The 12,802-nt window shown below is 46.2% G+C and overlaps 1 protein-coding gene across 13 annotated transcripts in view; it reads right to left on the bottom strand.

Moving 5' to 3' along the window:
* LOC120375811 overlaps positions 1-12,802 on the bottom strand; it is a 371,245-nt gene that overhangs the window by 83,403 nt on the left and 275,040 nt on the right. For 2 of the 13 annotated variants that reach the window (XR_005586803.1, XR_005586809.1), the window contains exon 1: positions 6,739-6,934. The exons of the other annotated variants lie outside the window; for them this stretch is intronic. The gene's annotated coding sequence lies outside the window, so the exon portion shown is untranslated. Of the gene's footprint in view, positions 1-6,738; positions 6,935-12,802 lie in introns of those variants that run through there. 13 annotated transcript variants of the gene reach the window in all.

Raw genomic sequence — 12,802 nt, 5'->3', positions numbered from 1 at the left:
TTCTATCTTATGTATCTGGCCCCATCACCACAGTATCTGAGCACTTCAAAATCTTCAGCGTACATACCCTCCCAACAGCCATGGGGGATGTTATTAGATTATCCCCATTTTACAGAGGAGAACTGAGGCACATTGGGGCAGATTTTTAAAGATACTGAAGCACTTAACTCTCACTGATTTCAATGACATCTATACACCTTTGAGGATCTAGGCCTAAAGTGATTTGTCCAAGCCCTGTGGTGGAGCAGGGAATTGCATCCAGGTCTCCCAAGACCGAGGGAGACATCCTGACCACTTGGCCATACTTCCGCCCTTTAAAATAGGGAACGCTCCTTTGATTGGCTGGTGAATTTTTCAGGCCTCGTTGCTGCACATCAGTGGAACTGTCTCAGGGCTTGTCTACACAAACGTTTAGTTCATGGCGAGCGGGGTGTGAATCTACCCTGCCGTGCACAAACTGCGCATGTGGACCCTGCGGGACTAATCAAAGAGCATGAATGAACTGTTAAGGTGCATCAGAAGGATCCACGGGACAGTGAGCCCGCAGCAGGCTAGTGCAGGGTAGATTCACACACTAGCTTGCCATGGACTAATTGTTCATGTAGGCAAGCCCTTTGTTCCCAGATGGAAGGGAGAATTGAGCAGAGCTTTCTCCAGCTCGTGTTCCACATGGCCAGCTTCGCTCACAGAGTGTGAACTGGAATGGGCAGCATCACCTGTTCAAAAATCACGAGTCAGGCACCCCACAATCATGAGATTACACATGATTTTTAAGCCCAAGGAAACATTTTGAGTGCTTTTTCTTTTAGCCTTCCGGATTCTGAGCCTTAAGGATGCACTCGTTTCCTGTTTCCAAACTTTTCTCCCCTATCACAAAGGCTAGAAACACTCTCTCTCCCCCCCACCCCTTTAAATGAAAGCGGAGAGTCTCACAATCTCTTGATTCCAGCCTCGGGGAATTTCAGACAATTTGCCACAGATCGTGAGTCTCAGCATAAAATCCTGAGAATTGGCAACGCTGGCTGAAATCTCAGCCTAATCCGAATCCCGTGTCTGAGTTTGGAGCTCAAAGCCCCTGCCTGTTAGAGACCTCGGCCGGTCCTTGAAGATTCTACTGGTGGCCAGTCATATGGTCTGGCACTCGGGCTGTAACATTTCCACGGATCAGAGAGTAGACCCGTGTGAGTGTAACACCAACAAACCCCGGTTATCAGCGGGCGGGATCGATTCTGGATCTCTGGAGCTTAGTGCATGAGCCTCTACCGCATGAGCTAAAAGCCACCTGGCCCTTAGCTAAGGCCGTAGAGCAGACTCATTAATTTCTAAATGGTCTCAGTGCCACTAGAGGGGACAGACCCCACAGTCAGGTGGTGTGTGGGTTACACGTATGCATGGGGGCGTCGAGGTATTGCTATTCTTAGCATTCGTTATGTCTGGGCAGGGAGTGATCTTCTACCTTCCCGCCTTGCGTTTATATTCTCTCACCGGAAGGTCTGATGTTGGGAGAAAACCGCAGCCTCCCTGGGCATGCCTGCAGGAGCTTTCATTATCTGGACACATTCATTACTGTTAAGGGCACTGTCTCAGAAGTAGGCTCTCTATAAATTATGCGTTCATTTAAAATTATTATTACAAGATGTCGGGCTAATGAGTCTTTCTTCCCCTTTGATTATTTATAAGGCATTTACTTTGCATTAGCTGCGGCTGCTGGGACGGGATCCAGGCCCCAGTAACTCAGCTGGCTGGGGAACAGGGACTGAGTGACCCTTTTCGATTGCCTTCGATCAAGGAAGGCGCTAAAGCTCCCTGTTCTCTGGGGGACACTCGCCAAGGTGGCAGGTGGTGTCCAGCACACAGGGACAGAAGCACCCTTGCACTCCTGTTTATTGCTAGATGGACGGAAGAAGCCAGCTAGGTCATTAACAAGGCTTTGTTGTCACCAGCGTCTGGCCCTAAGGTTAGCAGGGGACTCTGGTGGCTCAGTGCACCTGCCTGCAGGAGACTGGCTCTGGTTTCAGACCTTGTGTTCCTGTAACCAAGTTTAAGGAGGCAGCGCTGCATTCGGGGTTCTAAAGCAGAGCAGTCATAGACTGCAGCGGGGACGTCCTAGCGCCCCAGCCACCTAGACTCAATGGCAAGGCTTCCTTTGACTTCAACAGCGGCAGGATTTCACCCCATGTATTTAAGGGGAGGTGAGCAGACGTGAAAGAGCCAGGTGCAGAGGCAAATGCAAAGAAGAATCAGTCTGCAGCAATGTGTTGCTACAGGCTGTTCCTGGCTTCCCGAGGGTAAGCTCCACAGCCAGAGCTGGGATAAGACCTGGGGACCCAGCCAGTTCTAATCCAATTATTGCACCACATGACCAAATGCCAAAGCAAATGAGGTGCTAGGCGGAGATTAGCCAGTGATAGGAAGAGTAGTGTTGCAGAGGAGAGAGCAGCTACAGATATGGCCCTCCTGCCAGCTGGTACCCCACATACCAATATCTGCCAGTGCCACCCCATGCCAATGTCTAGCTGTGCTAAGCCATGCCAACAGGAGGATGTTCTTGTGGTGAAGGCACTGAACTGGGAGTTAAGAGATATGTGTTCGATTTCCAGCTCTGCCGCAAGCTCCCTGTGTGGCTCTGGGCACATGACAATCTCTCTGCACCTCAGTTTCCAATCTGCAAGATGGGGGAAGGGGAAGGATAATACCTAGCTCTACATAGGCCTTTTCATCAGTAGCTCTCTAAGTGCTTTCCAAAGGCAGGTAAGCATCATTACCCCATTTTACAGATGGTGAAACTGAGGCACAGAGCATGGCAATGTCTGGCCCAAGGTCACCCAGGAGGCCAGTGTAAGAGCAAGGAATAGAACCAGAGTGTCAATCTGGTTCTCTGTGTTGCCTCTTTCAGTGGCGAATGCTTAGCACAAGAGTTACGGATTCAGGAAGAGAAGATAACAGGCACTGGATGGATAGCACCAGCCTGAGAAGCTAGCACGCAATGTCTGACATGTGTCTTTGCAGTATGGTTGTTCCAGAGAAGAGTCTAGCAGGGAAGGGAGGGGATGTGTCGTTTCTTCTTTGCTTTCATTTAAATGGATCCCTCCCTTCTATCCCCTTCCCTCCGCCCCTTTGCTCTCTTTCATTTTGTGGGGCTGGCATGACCCTTGAACTCCAAGAAAGCTTTTGTTACTCCATGGATGTTCTTTGTGCAACCATTGTGAGCCATTTCCCTGAGTCCCCTTTAGTAGTCCCATGCTAAACTCCCTGGACTACCAAGGAGCTGCAGAGAGAGTTGTTCTCACACCATTTTTGGAACCACCCGTCCCATAAGGCTTTGATCCTACCCCAAAAGGACTGTGGAAAAGGACTTCCAGAAGGGGATGTCGAGATGTTGCACTGAGCAAAAGGAGCATTGCCTCAAATTTCTCCCCCTCTCTCATTGCTTCCTTCGCTTTGGAACACAGCCTGGCCACGCAGCATGCAAGATAAACTGGAGGCATTTGGTAGCTGTCAATGTTAGTAGCAACCTCAGCCCTGAGGATTGATGGGACAATACCCAAACATTCCTCAGCCCAGTCTGTCTTCCACTGATGTGTCATCTGTCTCACTAGCAAGTCCTTCTGCTCTGGAACGTGGCTCCATCTACACCTGTCAGGGCTGCCTTCTCATTGCTTCCTTGCTGCTTCTCCAGCAGGCTGACTTCCCCTGAACCGCAGTAACCTGTGAGAATTGGATCCATGGGAAGAACCTCCCCTCCCGTTTGCCTGTTTGAGAAAGCACAGATCAGCCTAGAGAGGCCCAGAGCCTCGGCAAGAACTTGTATCCTTTTCTGATTACAGCCGCTCGGGTGAGGAACTACAGCCGTACAGCGATGCGGATTAGCAGCGGCCGAGGAACTGGCCCGTTGTATTAGAGAACTGCTGAGCCAGCGGCAGTCAGCATCATCACAGCTCACGAGATTCCCAGTTCTCACCCCTCCTCTTTAGTATTTGACTTACAGTGATGCCCAAAGACCAACAATGGGTCTCCCATTGTGCTACTGAAGGGAGGCAGGCCCTAAAAAAGACTGCACAAGCCACCTACGTACAAGAAGCCCCTTCACCCACCCCCAGACCAAGCCTACCCATCCTCACTACAAAGCTTCTGTGTTTTTGCCATCCAGGAAATAAATGAAATGCTTAGAAACAAGAACCTTGTAAGAACATAAGAAAGGCCATACTAGCCCAGTATCCTGTCTTCGGACAGTGGCCCATGCCAGATGTTTCAAAGGAAATGAACATTGTCCAGTACAGATAGAAGGAAACAAAATCCTCTGAAAGAAAAGGTCAAGAAATTATCAATAGAAAGGCTGCAAGGTGGCAGCCTCCTTAGCTTTGATTTCTATGAATATGTCTTGTCCGATTAGCCTCACATTTCCCATCTATTACAGAAGTGTATTGTGTCAGAAACCATTCTCCACGCTGAGAAAACTCCTTATTAATTCTCAGGCCCTTTGTGAGCACAAGGGAGTGGGAGTGTATTGGGTGAGGGATGAATCAGATCTCTATTCTGTCCCTGTTGCCAAAAAGAGATTGTTAAAAAAAGGTCAGTCGAGAAGTGTGTCCAGATCAGGGGAACAATCTGTTTTTCTTCCTGTCCAAGGGGTCCTTTGTACCTATTCTTTCCTTGTCCTTTTCTAGCATTAAAGATAGCTCTGAAGATAACATGTTCATTTGTCATCTTCTTTATGAAATGTATATATGAGTTCTTGGTCACTGTTCCTAGCCAGTGTAGCTTGGACCTGAACTCAACTGGACACATGAATAGAGTCAGGGAGGCAGACTGAAGGATCACTGAGCAGAAAGAGGAGTTAGAAAGCAGATCAGATTCCCAGAGGACTTAAAGTTTCAGCCTTTCCATCCCTTTGTTGGGAGTACGAGCAAGACATTTTGAGTAGGTGCAAAAGCCTGTGCTGCAGTTGATTTGAAGCACTGCAGTAAGACAGGGACAGAGAATGTATTATCCATATAGGAAGATGCTTCAGATGTTTTTCAACTCTGTATTTTACCAACTTCTTTCACCTTCCTTTGTTTCTGGTTGGTGTTAAATGACGTCTGAAGCATTTTCAGTTCACATTTGTGGGTGGTAAATATTAGTTTGGTTAATATGCCCTGTACCAGTGGCTCTCAACCCTTCCAGACTAATGTATCCCTTTCAGGAGACTGATTCCTCTTGCACACCCCCAAGTTACACCTCACTTAAAAATTACTTGCTTACAAAATCAGAGCTAGAAATACAAAAAAGTGTCCCAGCCCACTATTACTGACAACTTGCTTGTGTTCTCATTTTTACCATATAACTATAAAATAAAATGATTGAAATATATATCTTGTACTTACAGTTCAGTGTATGGTATATAGAGCAGTATAAACAAGTCATTGCCTGTATGAAATTTTAGTTTGTACTAACTTCACTAGTGCTTTTTCTGTAGCTTGTGTAAACCAAGGCAAAGAGCTAGAGTTGATGTAGCCCATGGAAGACCTGTGTACCCCCAGGGGTTCATGCACCCCTGGCTGAGAACCACTGCCCTGTACTGTCTCTTTTCACTTCACATCTACCGTAAAGAAGCTCGTGGGCAGGTCATGAAGCAGAGATTTAAAACAAATTAAACCAATTATTTGCACAGGTTTAGATGGATCACATTCCTATCTATATATTGCGATTCCAGGCACAGCAAGATCCTTGGACTCATTCATTCCAGACCTCCCACATGTTTCTCATTGTCACACACTGGCTAGAATCTCTGCAGCTAGGTACCAATAAACCCACATTCTTGGTTACCTGGCTGTTGGATATCAGCACTCTCTGTTACAGCCACTCATCTTTCTTGAGTTGCCCCAACATGGTCAAATCTCTCACCCGTTGAAGTCCATGAAAATATTCCCATTAACTTTAAAGGCAGTTGGATTGGGCCCCCAGCTCTTCACCAAGTAACCCATAATCTCATTGACTTCAGAACTCGTTACGGTGATAATGAAGGCAGGGGTAACATTTTCAAAAGCACCTAAGTGGCTGATGGCAGGTCCACCCTACAAACTTTTGTCATGATAAGAATGTCAGTTAGGAGGAGTATTATATTTTGCAAGATTTCTAACACCAACAAAAGCCCCAGTTTATGCTGGCATAGAAGTGCTCTTACCATTATAGCTTTTCACACTCAGGAATTGGTATAAGCAAAAGCAATTTTTGGCTGGTTGTCTACATTGGGAGCTATATCAGTAAACCCTTTTCTAGTGTAGAACGTGACTTAGAAGCCTAAATCCCATTGACTTTCACTTTTGAAAATAGGACTTAGACTCCTCAGTCATTTAGGCACTTTTGAAAATTTTGCCCAGGGCCTTTTCTTCTTATGGACTAGTCCTGTAGAACTGCCTAGAAAATTATCTATGTACAGAATTTTGGAACCAACATATCAAATTTTATAGCCAGGATCTCATTCTCCATTGGATTCTTTGGGGTTTTTAAGAGTAATTTCTATAGACTCCTATTTAATTTCGACAGAAACCTACCAGTTTATTTCCTCTTGAGAACTTCTTAAAGTTAAAATGGAGGAAGACTGATAACTAGAGTTTGTCATAAGATTAAACGTTCTTATTAATATTGTTTTAGCATCTGCAGTTCTCAGTCAGATTGGGGTTCCACTGTGATAGGTAAGGTACAAATATACAGGAAATGACAGTCGCTCCCCCAAGACCAAATTGTTCTATTTACCTCTGTGGATACTTCGGTGATCTTGCTCCCCATCACTGGACTAGCTGAGGCCCAGATATTAAGGATGTGGGCATGAGCACCTCACAATCCCAGTGAGATAGGGAAGTATTGTTCGAGGAAATTTATGCCAGAGCCAGGAGTCAAACTTAGATCTCCCCAGTCGCTTCCTCGCAAGACCTTCCTTCCTCCCCAGACAGACCAGTCTGGAGCCGATACTGTAAACCAGGGGTTCTCAAACATCATTGCACCGTGAGCACCTTCTGACAGCACAAATGACTACATGACCCAAGAGTGGGGACTGACGCCTGAGCCCCACTGCCCTGGGCTGGAGGGCCAAAGCTGAAACTCAGGCAGAGGGCCTGTAACTTGAACCCCACCACCAGGGCTGAAGACCTCAGGCTTGGACTTCAGCCCCAGCTGGTAGGGCTCAGGCTGCAGCTTAAGCACTAGGCCCCAGCAAGTCTAACGCCAGCCCTGGCGACCCCGTTAAAACGGGGTTGTGATCCACTTTGGGGTCCAGACCCACAGTTTGAGAACCGCTGTTGTAAATATTTCCATCCAAACGTTTTCTCCCAGAAAACTGGGGTTTCGACAAAACAGAATTCTCCATGGAGAGTGTCTGCTTTCCTTGAAAATTTTCCATTTTGTTGTCAGAAATGTTTTCGGTTTTCTGTAGCTTCTGCCCAATTTTTCTCCCCAGATTTCAGGTATTTTCAGCTGAACATTTTTCAGGCTTTGGTTTTTGGTAACCAAACTTGTTTTGGTTTTCAGGTTTTTTTTAAATAAACACAAAGGGCTCTTCAAACTAGCAGAGAAAGAGAACATAATCCAACAGCTGGACCTTGAAGGCAGACCATTCAGCCTGGAAATAAGGCGTACATTTTTCTCAGTGAGAGTCATTAACCATTGGAACAGTTTACCAAGAGTCGTGGTGGATTCTCCATCACTGACAATTTTTGAATCAATAATGGATGTTTTTCTGAAAGATCTGCTCTGGGAATTAGTTTGGGACAGCTCTCTGGCCTGTGCTATACAGGAGGTCAGACTAGATGATCAAAGTGGTCCCTTCTGGCCTTGAAATCTCTGAATCTACAAAAAATGTCTGTGGGAAAAGACTCCTAGTTTCTGACCTGTTCTACATCAACCCCTCAGGGACTCAAACTCCATCTCTGCCTGAGCTACAGGGGACACTATCCCAGAGGTAGTTGTTATTCTTGCAGTTAATTTGTATTATAGGTAGTTTATTATTATTATTTCAGTTAATTTCTATTATAGCTGCACCTGCAGGCTCCATCCATGCTCAGGACCACACATTAGTAAGTACTGCATTAATGCATCACAACTGACACTCTTTGCCCCAAGGAATTTGTAATGAAAATAGACATGGCAGACAAAGAAGGCGACACCTCCCCCATTTTACAGATGGGGAACCGAGGCATGTGGATGACATGACTTGGTTAAGGTCCCATGGGATGTCTGTGACAAAACTGAGACTTGAACTCAGCTCTCCTAAGGGCATTAACCACAAGACCACCCATTTTCTCTAAAACATGGGCAGCTAGATGGCTCTGAGCTAAGACTTTTTGCTCCCAATGACACACAGAACTAGAACTATAACCTAACAGCAGATAAGCTTCTGCATTGTACCCGACTTCTGAGTGTGACATTTTAGCAATGCCAACAAAGACAGTGTGTGCACGCGTCTGTAATAAACTGTGACTGGCACATTAATCAGATGCAAATGATGTCTAAGTATTTAAAATAAAACAAAACTGAGCCCCCACCCCTTCCCCCGCAATTCAGAGCTCCCAGCCCTAACCGTGCCATAGCAAACACTGTTTTAAAGGGAGAAAACATTACTTTCAACATGACCTTTAAAGATTAAAAACATTTGTTCAGCACATTATTCGGATTTACAAAGCAGTTTTGACAGCTCCATTATTGAATTTTACAAACCGTTGCTCAAAATTGAAATCCCATCATCATTTTTTTTTTTTTTTGGCTGTTGTCATTTGGGTGGTGGGTGGAAGTAAGAAAGAAGGAATCAAAAAGGGAAGCTGTTGAATGAACTTGACAGGCCTATGTTTGTCTGCCCTGTTTGTGTGCATGTTCAGGAGAGATATGCTAACTACACATACTAGTCAGATCACAGGCTCAGACGTGTGTCGATAAGTCGCTTCCTTCAAGCCAGGGTTTTACATTATCCCCAGGGAAGGGAAGTTGCTCTTTCAAAAAAAAAAAAAAAAAGTTTTTAAAATAAAAAGCTAATAAGCACAAAGTTGTAATAAAATGTTGTTCTCTGACATTTCTACATTTAAATAAATAAAGAGATGGTGCAAAATAGGCCACTTCCTGCTTTGTGTCGGGCAGGAGTTTTTCAATCAACACGGCCCTCTCTGAAAGAATACAAGTGAAGGAAGTTTATTTGCTGGAGGTGACTTTGACCCAGATGTCGATTTGATTTTGAGGAACTCTTTAATTCCCCTGACCCCCTTGGCACCTGAGCTTTTGAGCAGCTGTAATGGGCAGGGGCTTTGCCTTGCTAGCTTCCTCTGTATTTAGCTATCTGCTGTTGTATTGTATTGTGATTTGAGAAACACAGTGCTTACAATCCCTGTCCCAGACTGGGAACCCCTTGTGTTAGGTGCTGCTCTTATAGGAAGAAACGGTCCCTGCCCTGAAGCCCTTGCAAACGAATAGACAGACAGAGACAAGTGGTGGGGAAAGGAAGTCTTATCTCCATTTTACAGAAGAGAAACTAAGCCACAGAGATTAACTTGTCCAGAGGGTGGTGACAGAGACAGATACTGACCCCACATCTCCTGAGTTCCAGCCCAGTGCTTTAACCACAAGATCATCTTTCCTTTTGAGGCCTCACGTCTTCTGTTATCAGGTTAAGCTTATCCAAGTTTAACTGCACAGATCCAAACATTCCTCTGCTAGCACCGATAAGTGGGAAACTCTTCAATTCTCCTTCTTTTGCAGGGTTACTTCTCCAGGCCAGAAGCTCCGATTGCTTAACAAAGCCCAGGGTTCCAGATCTCCCCAGTGCTGCGCTACCATTATCTCATAACTCAGATATTGAATTGTTCCAGCTGTAAATTAATCTTTCCTCATGATTGTCTCCTCTTAGCATCTTTTAAATTAGATCCACCTATTAGGAACATTCCCTAATCTCCTCTGCGACTCAGAGTTTGCAGCCTGGCACATCCAATTTAGATCTAAACTATGTTGTCTGGGTTTAAAATGCTGCTTCTAACATACTCCCTCACCAATTGATGCATTAGCGGGCAACATTAAAGGGGAGGAGGACAAGACTAAGAATTTGCACAACTTATGTTAACCTTTGGCACAACATGAAGGCTTCCCTCAGGCAAAGTCTGTAGAATTAAAAGTGCCCATAGCTCAGAGTCAATGGACTGAATTCTAGCAACTCAGCACCAGTACTGGGCAGCCATTAAGGAGCACATTTCCTGTGATCTTACATGCAAGACCCCACAAGCTCTTTTCTTCTCTCTTTAGGGGCCCTATCCTCCAAGGGATTCTGTTGCCTGCTTACATTTTGAACGGCTGCAACCTAGCCTCTGTTTGCCAGAAGCTGGGAATGGGCAACAGGGGATGGATCACTTGGTGATTCCCTGTTCTGTTCATTCCCTCTGGGGCACCTGGCACTGGCCACTGTCGGAAGACAGGATACTGGGCTGGATGGACCTTTGGTCTGACCCAGTATGGCCGTTCTTATGTTCTTATATTCTTATGATTAAGCAGCAGGAGTTTCTGATAAAGCTGACAGGCCTAATTGCTAACAGCTCGGAGGCTTCTGGCCACCTGAGAGAGTTTTAAATCCTGATTTGCTAAGCCCAGTGTCCAGCTCCTGACACAGCAAATCTCAGAGGTAAAAGGTTTAATTTTGCCCTCCATTTCTATGCCTATGGTTTTACACACACGGTATCAGTGCCGTGTGTACACTTCATACGCCGCACAAAACGATTCTAGCCCTTTTTCTCACACCCGTTTAGCACCTGAAGATGCTTTCATTCATTTATTTATAATGCAGCAACATCTGGAGGCCACAGTGCTAGGGGTGGTACGAACACATACTAAGCCTTCTTACAATCCTAATAGATGAGGCAGAGAAAGGAAACATTTTAATGAGCCCCATTTCAACAGGCAACAAATCACAAAGACATTGAATAATCTACTCACAGTCAGGCAGGAAGTCTGCAGCAACATTTGGAATTGAACCTGGCCCGTCCAGGTCTCAGGCCAGTTCTTTAAATATCCTTCTGTGGTTCTTGTCTGGCCCCCTCCCCCTGCCTTAGTGGAGTATCTGAGCACCTCACAATTTTTAACGTATTTATTTTCAGCCCCCTATAAGGCAGGCAAGGGCTACCTTCCTCATGTTACAGATGAGGAACTGAGGGAAAGAGAGACTTAGGGCTTGTCTTCACTGCAGCGTTGCTCCGGGTATCATTTGCCCCGCACCTGACTCCTGTCTGTACACAAAAGTCTCTCGCTTCGGTGAAGTGCTGCTTTAAACCCAGCGTGCGCTGGCCCTGCGGGGTAGGGATGGAAGCTTGAGTGCTGCTGCTGCTCCTGCTGGTAATGCAGTGGGGACTCAGCTACTCTGGGCTGCTAATACAATCACTCTGTGCAGCTGGCGTGTTGTTCTGCAGCCTGATCACTCTCACTTGCGTAAGGCTAACTCAAGAAACGTTAATTCCAGCTAACACTGCAGTGAAGACAAGCCCTATATGACTTGCCCAGGGTCATACAAGGAGTCCGTAGCAGGGCAGACCATCTATCCCAGGTCTCCATCCTTCCTCTCACCTCATCTTTCTCAAGCATAGCAAAGGACACTGTCACAGTCCAGGGCAACTGCACCTGTGTCCCCTCCTCGTGGCCCAACTCTAGGCTCCTAGCTCCTCAGCCATCGCCTCTCTTGGGTAGAGACCCATGTCTGTCTCCCTCCTGACCGGGGTTTTTCTGGGCTGCACAGTTCCTTGCCTGCACTGTGCTAGCCCCAGCAAGCCAGACTGCCTAAGCAGGTGAGTGTCTACACTTTGCTTTCTTTCCAGAGGTTATGAACTGCTGTAATTACCCGCAGTTGCAAGTCCCCACACAACTTTTTCTTACCAAGCACATTTATTCTTAAGGTGAAAATGTTAGCGAGAAAACACATTATAAACAATAGAAGACCTCCATGCATACTAAAAAGCTTACCAGAGGTCACTCCAACTCCAACCTTGGGCTCTGGTAGGTGTCAGGCTTTCAAACCCCACAAATCAGTTTTCCCCATGGCTACACATTTGCAACTAGCGCAGACTCATAGAATCATAGAATCTCAGGGTTGGGAGGGACCTCAGGAGGTCATCTAGTCCAACCCCCTGCTCAAAGCAGGACCAAACCCAACTAAATCATCCCAGCCAGGGCTTTGTCAAGCCTGACCTTAAAAACCTCTAAGGAAGGAGATTCCACCACCTCCCTAGGTAACCCATTCCAGTTCTTCACCACCCTACTAGTGAAAAAGTTTTTCCTAATATCCAACCTAAACCTCCCCCTCTGCAACTTGAGACCATTACTCCTTGTTCTGTCATCTTCTACCACTGAGAACAGTCTAGATCCATCCTCTTTGGAACCCCCTTTCAGGTAGTTGAAAGCAGCTATCAAATCCCCCCTCATTCTTCTCTTCTGCAGACTAAACAATCCCAGTTCCCTCAGCCTCTCCTCATAAGTCGTGTGCTCCAGCCCCCTAATCATTTTTGTTGCCCTCCGCTGGACTTTCTCCAATTTATCCACATCCTTCTTGTAGTGTGGGGCCCAAAACTGGACACAGTACTCCAAATGAGGCCTCACCAGTGCTGAATAGAGGGGAATGATCACATCCCTCGATCTGCTGGAAATGCCCCTACTTATACAACCCAAAATGCCATTAGCCTTCTTGGCAACAAGGGCACACTGTTGACTCATATTCAGCTTTTCGTCCACCATAACCCCTAGGTCCTTTTCTGCAGAACTTCTGCCCAGCCATTCGGTCCCTAGTCTTTAACAGTGCATGGGATTC

This window comes from Mauremys reevesii, linkage group 12 (genome assembly GCF_016161935.1).
Source record: "Mauremys reevesii isolate NIE-2019 linkage group 12, ASM1616193v1, whole genome shotgun sequence".
Classification (NCBI taxonomy): domain Eukaryota; kingdom Metazoa; phylum Chordata; order Testudines; family Geoemydidae; genus Mauremys; species Mauremys reevesii.
The sequence above is the reverse complement of the archived record's forward strand: the minus strand, read 5'-3'. Positions and strand labels throughout refer to the sequence as shown.